The sequence below is a fragment of the Triticum dicoccoides genome, chromosome 1B (assembly GCF_002162155.2).
Source record: "Triticum dicoccoides isolate Atlit2015 ecotype Zavitan chromosome 1B, WEW_v2.0, whole genome shotgun sequence".
Taxonomy (NCBI): domain Eukaryota; kingdom Viridiplantae; phylum Streptophyta; class Magnoliopsida; order Poales; family Poaceae; genus Triticum; species Triticum dicoccoides.
In genome coordinates this window covers 594,174,427-594,185,373 of record NC_041381.1, presented here as the reverse complement: position 1 = coordinate 594,185,373, position 10,947 = coordinate 594,174,427, and positions in this window count along the sequence as shown.

Genomic DNA, 10,947 nt, shown 5'->3' with positions numbered 1-10,947 from the left:
GTTGATAGTAGCAATTATGCGGACTGGGTCCGCGAACTGAGGATTGTCCTCGTTGCTTCGTAGAAGGCTTATGTCCTTAATGCACCACTCAGTGTGCTGGACCTCGAACGTAGTCTGTGGATGTTGCGAACATCTGACATACACGTTTTGATAACTACGTGATAGTTTAGTTAAATGGTTTAGAGTAGAGGCACCAAAGACGTTTTTGAAACGTCGCGGAACATATGAGATGTTTCGAGGGATGAAATTGGGATTTCAGGCTCGTGCCCACGTCAAGAGGTATGAGACCTCCAACGATTTTCTTAGCCTGCAAACTAAGGGAGAAAAGCTCAATCGTTGAGCTTGTGCTCAGATTGTCTGAGTACAACAATCACTTTAATCGAGTGGGAGTTGATCTTCCAGATGAGATAGTTATGTGTCTCCAAAGTCATTGCCACCAAGCTGCTAGAGCTTCGTGATGAACTATAACATATCAGGGATAGATATGATGATCCTTGAAGTATTCGTGATGTTTGACACCATGAAAGTAGAAGTCAAGTAGGAGCATCAATTGTTGATGGTTAGTAAAACCACTAGTTTCAAGAAAGGCAAGGGTAAGAAGGGATACTTCATGAAACGGCAAAACAATTGCTGCTCTAGTGAAAACCCAAGGTTGAACCCAAACCCGAGACTAAGTGCTTCTGTAATAAGGGGAATAGCCACTGGAGCAGAATTACCCTAGATACTTGGTAGATGAGAAGGCTGGCAAGGTCGATAGAAGTATATTGGATATACATTAAGTTAATGTGTACTTTACTAGTACTCCTAGTAGCACCAGGGTATTAGATACCGGTTCGGTTGCTAAGTGTTGGTAACTCGAAATAAAAGGCTACGGAAGAAACGGAGACTAGCTAAAGGTGAGATGACGATATGTGTTGGAACTGTTTCCAAGTTTGATATGATCAAGCATCGTATACTCCCTCTACCATCGAGATTGGTGTTAAACCTAAATAATTGTTATTTGGTATTTGCGTTGAGCATAAACATGATTGGATTATGTCTATCGCAATACAGTTATTCATTTAAGGAGAATAATGGTTACTCTGGTTTTTGAATAATACCTTCAATGGTATTGCACCTAAAATGAATGGTTTATTGAATCTCGATTGTAGTGATACACATGTTCATGCCAAAAGATACAAGATAGTAATGATAGTACAACCTACTTGTGGCACTGCCGTGTAAGTCATAAAAACGCATGAGGAAGCTCCATGTTGATGGATCTTTGGACTCACTCGTTTTTGAAAAGTTTGAGACATGCAAACCATGTCTATTGGTATGTACGCATGAAGAAACTCCATGTGGATGGATCGTTTGGACTCACTTGATTTTGAATCACTTGAGACATGCAAATCATACCACATGGGCAACATGACTAAAAAGCCTCGTTTTCAGTAAGATGGAACAAGAGAGCAACTTGTTGGAAGTAATACATTTTGATGTGTGCTGTCCAATGAGTGCCGAGGCACGTAGTGGATACATTGTGTTCTTACTTCACAGATGATTTGAGTAGATGCTAAGTGTATTTACTTGATGAAACACAAGTCTAAATCATTGAAAGGTTCAAGTAATTTCAGAGTGAAGTTGAAGATCATCGTGACAAGAGGATAAAATGTCTATGATATGATCATAGAGATGAGTATCTGAGTTACGTGCTTTGGCACGCAATTAAGACATTGTGGAAATTGTTTCACAATTAATACCTCCTGGAACACCATAGTGTGATGGTGTGTCCGAACATCATAGTTGCACCCTATTGGATATGGTGCGTGCCATGATGTCTCTTATCGAATTACCACTATCGTTCATGGGTTAGGCATTAGAGACAACCACACTCACTTTATAGGGCACCACGTAATTCCGTTGAGACGACACCATTTGAACTATGGTTTGGAGAGACCTAAGTTGTCGTTTCTTAAAAGTTTGGGGCTGCGACGCTTATGTGAAAAGTTTCAGGTTGATAAGCTCGAACCCAAAGCGGATAAAATGCATCTTCATAGGACACCCAAAACAGTTGGGTATACCTCCTAATTCAGATCCGAAAGCAATAGGGATTGTTTCTTGAATCGGGGCCTTTCTCGAGGAAAGGTTTGTCTCGAGAATTGAGTGGGAGGATGGTGGAGACTTGATGTGGTTATTGAACTGTCACTTCAACTAGTGTGTAGCAGGGCACAGGAAGTTGTTCCTATGGCACCTACACCAATTGAAGTAGAAGCTTATGATAGTGATCATGAAACTTCGGATCAAGTCACTACCGTACCTCGTAGGGTGACAAGGATGCGCACTACTTCAGAATGGTACAGTAATCCTGTCTTGAAGGTCATGTTGCTAGACAACAATGAACCTACGAGCTATGGAGAAGCAATGGTGGGCCCATATTCCAACAAATGGTTAGAAGCCATGAAATCCGAGATAGGATCCGTGTATCAGAACAAAGCATGGACTTTGGTGGACTTGCCCGATGATCGGCAAGCCATTGAGATAAATGGATCTTTAAGAAGAAGACGGACGTGGACGGTAATGTCACCGTCTATGAAGCTCGACTTGTGGCAAAAAGTTTTTCACAAGTTCAAGGAGTTGACTACGATGAGATTTTCTCATCCGTAGCGATGCTTAAGTCCGTCGGAATCATGTTAGCATTAGCTGGATTTATGAAATCTGGCAGATGGATGTCAAAACGAGTTTCCTTACCAGTTTTTGTAAGGAAAGGTTGTATGTGATACAATCAGAAAGGTTTTGTCGATCCTAAGGATGCTAAAAGGTATGCTAGCTCCAGCGATCCTTCCATGGACTGGAGTAAGCATCTCGGAGTTGGAATATACACTTTGATAAGATGATCAAAGATTTTGGGTTTACACAAAGTTTATGAGAAACTTGTATTTCCAAAGAAGTGAGTGGGAGCACTATAGAATTTCTGATGAGTATATGTTGTTGACATATTGTTGATCAGAAATGATGTAGAATTTCTGGAAAGCATATAGGGTTATTTGAAAGGTGTTTTTCAATAGAAAACCTGGATTGAGCTACTTGAACATTGACTATCAAGATCTATGAGGATAGATCAAAAACGCTTAATGGTACTTTCAAATGAGCATAAACCTTGACATGATCTTGAAGGTGTTCAAGATGGATCAGTCAAAGAAGGAGTTCTTGCCTAAGATGTAAGGTATGAAGTTAAGACTTAAAGCTCGACCACGGTAGAAAAGAGAGAAAGCATGAAGGTCGTCCCCTATGCTTTAGACGTAGGATCTACAGTATGCTATGCTGTGTACCGCACCTGATGTGTGCCTTGCTACATATCTGGCAAGAGGGTACAAAGGTGATCAAGGAGTGGATCACCAGATAGCGGTCAAAAATTATCCTTAGAAGAATAAGGATATGTTTCTCGGTTATGGAGGTGATAAAGAGTTCGACGTAAAGAGTTGCGTCGATGCAAGCTTTAACACCTATCCGAATGACTCCGAGTAGCAAACCGGATACGTATAGTGGAACAACCATTTGGAATAGCTCCAAGTGGAGCGTGGAAGCAGCATTTACAATATGACCTAGAGATTTGTGAAGTACATACGGATTTGAATGTTGCAGACCCGTTGACTAAAACCTCTCTTACAAGCAAAACATGATCAAACCCCAGAACTCATTGAGTCTTAATCACATGATGATGTGAACTAGTTTAGTGACACTAGTAAACTCTTTGGATGTTGGTCACATGGCGATGTGACCTGTGAGTGTTAATCACATGGCGATGTGAACTAGATTATTGACTCTAGTGCAAGTGGGAGACTGTTGGAAATATGCCCTAGAGGCAATAATAAATTAGTTGTTATTATATTTATTGTTCATGATAATCGTTTAGTATCCATGCTATAATTGTATTGATAGGAAACTCAGATACATGTGTGGGTACATAGACAACACCATGTCCCTAGTAAGCCTCTAGTTGACTAGCTCATTGGTCAATAGATGGTTACGGTTTCCTGACCATGGACATTGCATGTCGTTGATAACGGGATCACATCATTAGGAGAATGATGTGATGGACAAGACCCAATCCTAAGCCTAGCACAAAGATCATGTAGTTCGTATGCTAAAGCTTTTCTAATGTCAAGTATCATTTCCTTAGACCATGAGATTGTGCAACTCCCGGATACCGTAGGAATGCTTTGGGTGTACCAAACGTCACAACGTAACTGGGTGGCTATAAAGGTGCACTACGGGTATCTCCGAAAGTGTCTGTTGGGATTGGCACGAATCGAGACTAGGATTTGTCACTCCGTGTAACAGAGAGGTATCTCTGGGCCCACTCGGTAGGACATCATCATAATGTGCACAATGTGACCAAGGGGTTGATAACGGGATGATGTGCTATGGAACGAGTAAAGAGACTTGTAGGTAACGAGATTGAACAAGGTATCGGCATACCGACGATCGAATCTCGGGCAAGTACAATACCGCTAGACAAAGGGAATTGTATACGGGATTGATTGAGTCCTTGACATCGTGGTTCATCCGATGAGATCATCGTGGAACATGTGGGAGCCAACATGGGTATCTAGATCCCGCTGTTGGTTATTGACCGGAGAACGTCTCGGTCATGTCTGCATGGTTCCCGAACCCGTAGGGTCTACACACTTAAGGTTCAATGACGCTAGGGTTATAGGGAATAGATATACGTGGTTACCGAATGTTATTCGGAGTCCCCGGATGAGATCTCGGATGTCATGAGGAGTTCCGGAATGGTCCGGAGGTAAAGATTTATATATTGGAAGTCCTGTTTTGGTCACCGGAAAAGTTTCGGGTGTTATTGGCAATGTACCGGGACCACCGGGAGGGTCCCGGGGGTCCACCAAGTGGGGCCACCGGCCCCAGAGAGCAGCATGGGCCAAGTGTGGGAGGGGACCAGCCCCTGGTGGGCTGGTGCGCCCCCCGATAAGGGCCCAAGGCGCCTAGGGTTTGGGGAGGGGGCGCCTCCACCTTGCTTGGGGGCAAGTTTCCCCCTCTCCCCCCCTTGGTCGCCACCCTAGATGGGTTTGGGGCTGCCGCACCCCTTGGAGTGGGAACCCTAGAGGGGGCGCAGCCCCCTCCCTCTCCCCTATATATACTTGAGGTATTTGGGGCTGCAAACATAAGAGTTTCCACCTCTCCCTAGCGCAGCCCTACCTCTCTTTCTCCTCCTCTCCTGCGGTGCTTGGCGAAGCCCTGCAGGATTGCCACGCTCCTCCATCACCACCACGCCGTTGTGCTGCTGCTGGATGGAGTCTTCCTCAACCTCTCCCTCTCTCCTTGCTGGATCAAGGCATGGGAGATGTCACCGGCCTGTACGTGTGTTGAACGCGGAGGTGCCGTCCGTTCGGCACTAGGATCTCCGGTGATTTGGATCACGACGAGTACGACTCTTTCAACCCCGTTCTCTTGAACGCTTCCGCTTAGCGATCTACAACGGTATGTAGATGCACTCTCCTTCCCCTCATTGCTAGTCTCTCCATAGATAGATCTTGGTGACTCGTAGGAAAATTTTGAATTTTTGCTACGTTCCCCAACAGTGGCATCATGAGCTAGGTCTATTACGTAGATTCTTTGCACGAGTAGAACATAAAGTAGTTGTGGGCGTTGATTTTGTTCAATATGCTTACTGTTACTAGTCCAATCTTGATTCAGCGGCATTGTGGGATCAAGCGGCCCGGACCGACCTTACATGTACACTTACGTGAGACAGGTTCCACCGACTGACATGCACTTGTTGCATAAGGTGGCTAGCGGGTACCAGTCTCTTTACTTGTGCACCGGGGGCTCCTGTCGGTGTACAAAAGTAGGGGCTCTGCTTTTGACCCCTTTACTTGTGCACGGGCAGTCAGAGCCTCCCGCCACGGCCACACATAACATGGCAGGAAAGGGAAGCCGGAGGAAAGCCGAAGCCGCAAGGACAATCGAAGCAACGACAAGAACCGAGGCCACAAAGATCATATAGGCGTAGCAGGTCTCCCCGGCAAGGACCCTTGCTGGGGCAGCCTCAACAGCACCGACAAGACCCTTGCCGGGGCAGCTCGCCCACACCAACCAAAGTGAGCCACCCTTGAGCCCACCAGCGCTCGACAAAAGCATTGGGACAGGGCTCGGGAGGCACCTCCGTGGAGGCATGCAGATCTTTGTGAAGACATAAAATGCTCAAGATCAAAAGAGGATAGGAAGGCAACCATCATTACCAAGGAAACCCGCAAGACCCCCGGCAAGATCCTTGCCGGGGAAGCCAGCGCGCCACGGCAAGACCCTTGCCGGGCTACCCGGCAAGACCCTTGCCGGGCCACCCGGCGAGACCCTCACCAAGTGCACCGGCAGGGCCATCGCAAGGCCCGCACAAGCTAAGTCACCGCCGCCATTCGCATGCAGCTGCCGACCCAACCAGCTGGGCAGGCACCTGCGTGGCAACACGCAAACCTTCGTGGAGGCTCCACCACCGCGCCACCTCAGCTACCTGCCTGCCCACATGGCACCACATGCATCGCTGGCCAGGGGCGCGTGTTGGAGCGAGGAGGAGCGGCGACGGACGGGACGGGCCTCGCCCCCGTACCCGATAAAGCGAGGGGACACCTAAGCCTCGCATTAAATGCGTCTTGTCCTATAATACTAGCGATAGACTCGCAATGCAGTAGCATTTTCCACCTCCTGTGTGCCACTGTGGCAGCCCCTTTTCGCCTATAAAAGGAGGCCCATGGCACACGGAGAGGGGATTCGGCTCTTTGAAATCTCGCCGCACCTAGAGCTAGTTCAGGAGCTCAAGAACACCAATACATCCACCAAAGCAGGATCGTAGGGTTTTACGCATCTTTGAGGCCCGAACCTGGGTAATCCCTCTGTGTCGTCTGCTAGTCCTGCTCTCCTCACGATCCCCGCGCCCCGCAACCATAGAAGGGATTCTAGTGATCCCACAGGTGTCGTTTCCCACCGACACGGTTATTCATTTAAGTCAAAGAATAATTGTTGTTCTGTTTACATCAATAAAACCTTTCATGGTCATACACCCAATGTAAATGGTTTATTGAATCTCGATCATAGTGATACACATATTCATAATATTGATGCCAAAAGATGCAAAGTTGATAATGATAGTGCAACATACTTGCGGCATTGCCGTTTAGGTCATATTGGTGTAAAGCGCATGAAGAAACTCCATGCAGACGGATTTTCTGAATGACTTGATTATGAATCATTTGATACTTGCGAACCATGCCTCATGGGCAAGATGACTAAAACTCCGTTCTTCAGAACAATGGAGCGAGCTAATGACTTATTGGAAGTAATACATAACGATGTATGCGGTCCGATGAGTGTTGAGGCATAGTGACAGGTATCGTTATTTTTTACCTTCACAGATGATTTGAGTAGGTGTGGGTATATCTGCTTGATGAAACACAAGTCTGAAATATTTGAAAAGTTTAAAGAATTTCAGAGTGAAGTGGAGAATCATAGTAACAAGAAAATAAAGTTTCTACGATCTGATCATGGAGGCGAATATTTGAGTTACAAGTTTGGCCTTCATTTAAAACAATGTGGAATTGTTTCACAACTCACACCACCTAGAACACCACAACATAATGGTGTGTCCGAACGCCGTAACCGTACTTTATTATGGTGCGTTCTATGATGTCTCTTACCGATTTACCACTATCGTTTTGGGTTATGCATTAGAGATAGATGCATTCACATTAAATAGGGCACCGTCTAAATCCATTGAGATGACACTGTATGAACTTTGGTTTAGCAAGAAACCTAAGCTGTCGTTTCTTAAAGTTTGGGGGTGCGACGCTTATGTCAAAAGGCTTGATACGTCTCCAACGTATCTATAATTTATGAAGTATTCATGCCATATTTACAATAATTTTATATGGTTTTGGTATGATTTGTATGGAACTAACCCGGACTGACGATGTTTTCAGCAGAACTACCGTGGTGTTGTTTTTTGTGCAGAAATGAAAGTTCTCCAAACACCACAAAACTTTTTGTGGATTTTTTAAGGACCAAAAGACCACCAATGGGCCAGAGCAGCACCTGGGGGGGTGCCCCGAGGGGGGCACAACCCACCAGGGCGCACCTGGTCCCCAGGCGCGCCCCGGTGGGTTGTGCCCACCTCGGTGGCCTCCCGCACCCCCTCTTCGCCCTATAAATTCCCAAATATCCCCAAAACCCTCAGGGAGACCCTAGATCAGAAGTTCCGCCGCCGCAAGCCTCTGTAGCCACCGAAAATCAAATGGGAGCCCGTTCCGGCACCCTGCCGGAGGGGGAGATCATCACCGGTGGCCATCTTCATCATCCCGGCGGCCACCATGATGAGGAGGGAGTAGTCCACCCTCGGGGCTGAGGGTTTGTACCAGTAGCGATGTGTTTAATCTCTCTCTCTCTCTCTCGTGATCTTGAGATGTCACGATCTTGATATATCATGGGTTTTGTTAACATAGATGGATCATATGATGTTTCTACCCTCTCTACTCTTGTTGTGATGAATTGAATCTTTACCCTTTGAAGTTTTGTCATGTCGGATTGAATGTTCGGACTTGAGAACACATGATATATGTCTTGCATATGAATACATGTGGTGACAATGGGGTATTATTTTAATTCACTTGATATATGTTGTGGCACTCAACTTGCGGATTCCCGAGGTGACTTTGGGGTAATCTATGCATAGGGGTTGATGCATGTTTTTATTCTTTTCTCCGATACTAACTTTTGGGTCTCCTTTTAGTTCTTTGTGTGGATTGAGTATTATGAATCTGAAACTGTTTGATACATATCGTATAATTAACTCACGGTTACTCGTGGTGACATTGGGGTATCTAGGTGACATTAGAGTTGGTTGATATGGATCATATGGTGTTATTTTAGTACGAACTCTTGATTAGATCGATCGAAAAGAATAGCTTGCTGTTATTTTAGTACGAACTCTAGGATAGATTGATCGAAAAGAATAGCTTTGAGGTGGTTTCGTATCCTACAAACAATTTCTATCTTTTGTTCTCCGCTATTAGGAACTCGGGTGTGATTCTTTATTGCACTCTGAGGGATAATCATATGATTCAACTATGTTAGCATTGTTGAGAGATTGCACTAGTGAAAGTATGCACCCTAGGCCTCATTTTCCATTATTGCAATACCGTTTGTGCTCCGTTTTATCATTTACTACATTCCTGTTTTTTATTGTTCGCACTACAAAAACTCATATCTACTATCCATACTACACTTTTATCACCATCTCTTCGCCGAACTAGTGCACCTATACAATTTGCCATTGTATTGGGTGTGTTGGGGACACAAGAGATTTCTTGTATTTGATTGCAGGGTTGCTTGAGAGAGACTATCTTCATCCTACGTCTCCTATGGATTGATAAACCTTAGGTCATCCACTTGATGGAAAATTGCTACTGTCCTACAAAACTCTGCGCTTGGAGGCCCAACACGAGTCTACAAGAATAAAGTTGCGTAGTAGACATCAAGCTCTTTTCTGGCGCCGTTGCCGGGGAGGTGAGGGAATTGACAACTCAGCTGCTCTATCATGTAGTATCATGGATTGCCCGGGAGGTGAGTGAATTGACATCAAGCTACTGATCACTTTGCTGCAGATAATTAATCTCCAGGCGTGGTTGAATTGACAACTCAGCTGCTAATACTTGCAAATATTCTTTGGCTCCCATTGTGTCGAATCTATAAATTTGGGTTGAATAATCTACCCTTGAAAACTGTTGCGACCCCCTATACTTGTGGGTTATCACTCAACACGGTACGAAGGATGTAGGTTGGCGCGGTGTGGCAAACTCGTCCTGATGGACGCCGGTGCTCTTGCTAGGCTTTAGGCAGCGCTGATGGCGACGTGGTGTGCGACGACAGTTGCGGTGGCGGGGATGGCGTGCCAGATCTGCACGTCGATGGCTGCTCGCGGCGCGGGCTGGGGGCGGCATGGCGGGTAGTGCGCACCTGGCCATGACGGCTGTCCTGGTCGACAGGTGGCGTGGGCCTAGGTGGCCATGGCTGGATGCTTCAGATTTGCTCGCGGGCGGGGTGGATGGCTTTGGGGACTCTGCTCTGCCGGGCCACCGGGGTCTCGGTTGGGGCAAGGAGGACATGGTGAGCCTCGCGGTGTTGCAGCGACGTGGCTGCTGCTCCTCTGCAGGCGGTGCGGGGTGGCGGTGGCGACCTCCTTCTCTTGGATGTGTTCTGGCGGCAGGTACATATTTATAGGGTTTGTGCTCGGGCGGGCCGGTTTGGGCCTGGGGCGGATCAAAGCTTGTGCTTCTGGTAGGAGTGGTCGGGCTTGGCCTGGGGTCTGCTCGCAGGTGGTGCTCGTACTCTTCTCGCGGGCATGGTGGTCGGGTCTCCGCTATCCTGTCGGGTAGATCGGCGCTGATGACCATGGTTGAGGCGTCGCGTGAGCGGGCTCGGCGGTGGCCTTCGGTTGTCACGGGTTTGTGTCCCCTCCGGTCCACCCAGACTGACTGGGGACGCAGGTGTGGACGCCCCCTACTGTGGGGGCATTGACCTAGATCTCGTGACTGATGCCGGATTAGGAATGAAAGGAGACCCCTTTCTTTCCTCCTTCCGAGGTTGGTGGTCCGTGATGTGGACGGATGGTGGTGGCTTCGACGTGGATGCCGGGGCGGCGACTCCGGATGGCTGCCCGCATGGTTGGCTCTCCTGCAGGCACCATGTCGGTGGTAGTGGCTCTTCCTCTTGGTCGTGTGGGTGGCAGGAAGGTAGCGGTGGGTGGCTCGGGCTCTCTCCATGTCCTTAGCAGTGGCGTCGCCCCGATCCATACTTGGGGAACTGAAGTCGTTGCGCCTACCCCGAAGGTCTCATGTGGCACGGGGGAGCCGCCGAGCGAAAGCTCTGCGCTTTGGGCCGACGACGGCGATGCTGCAG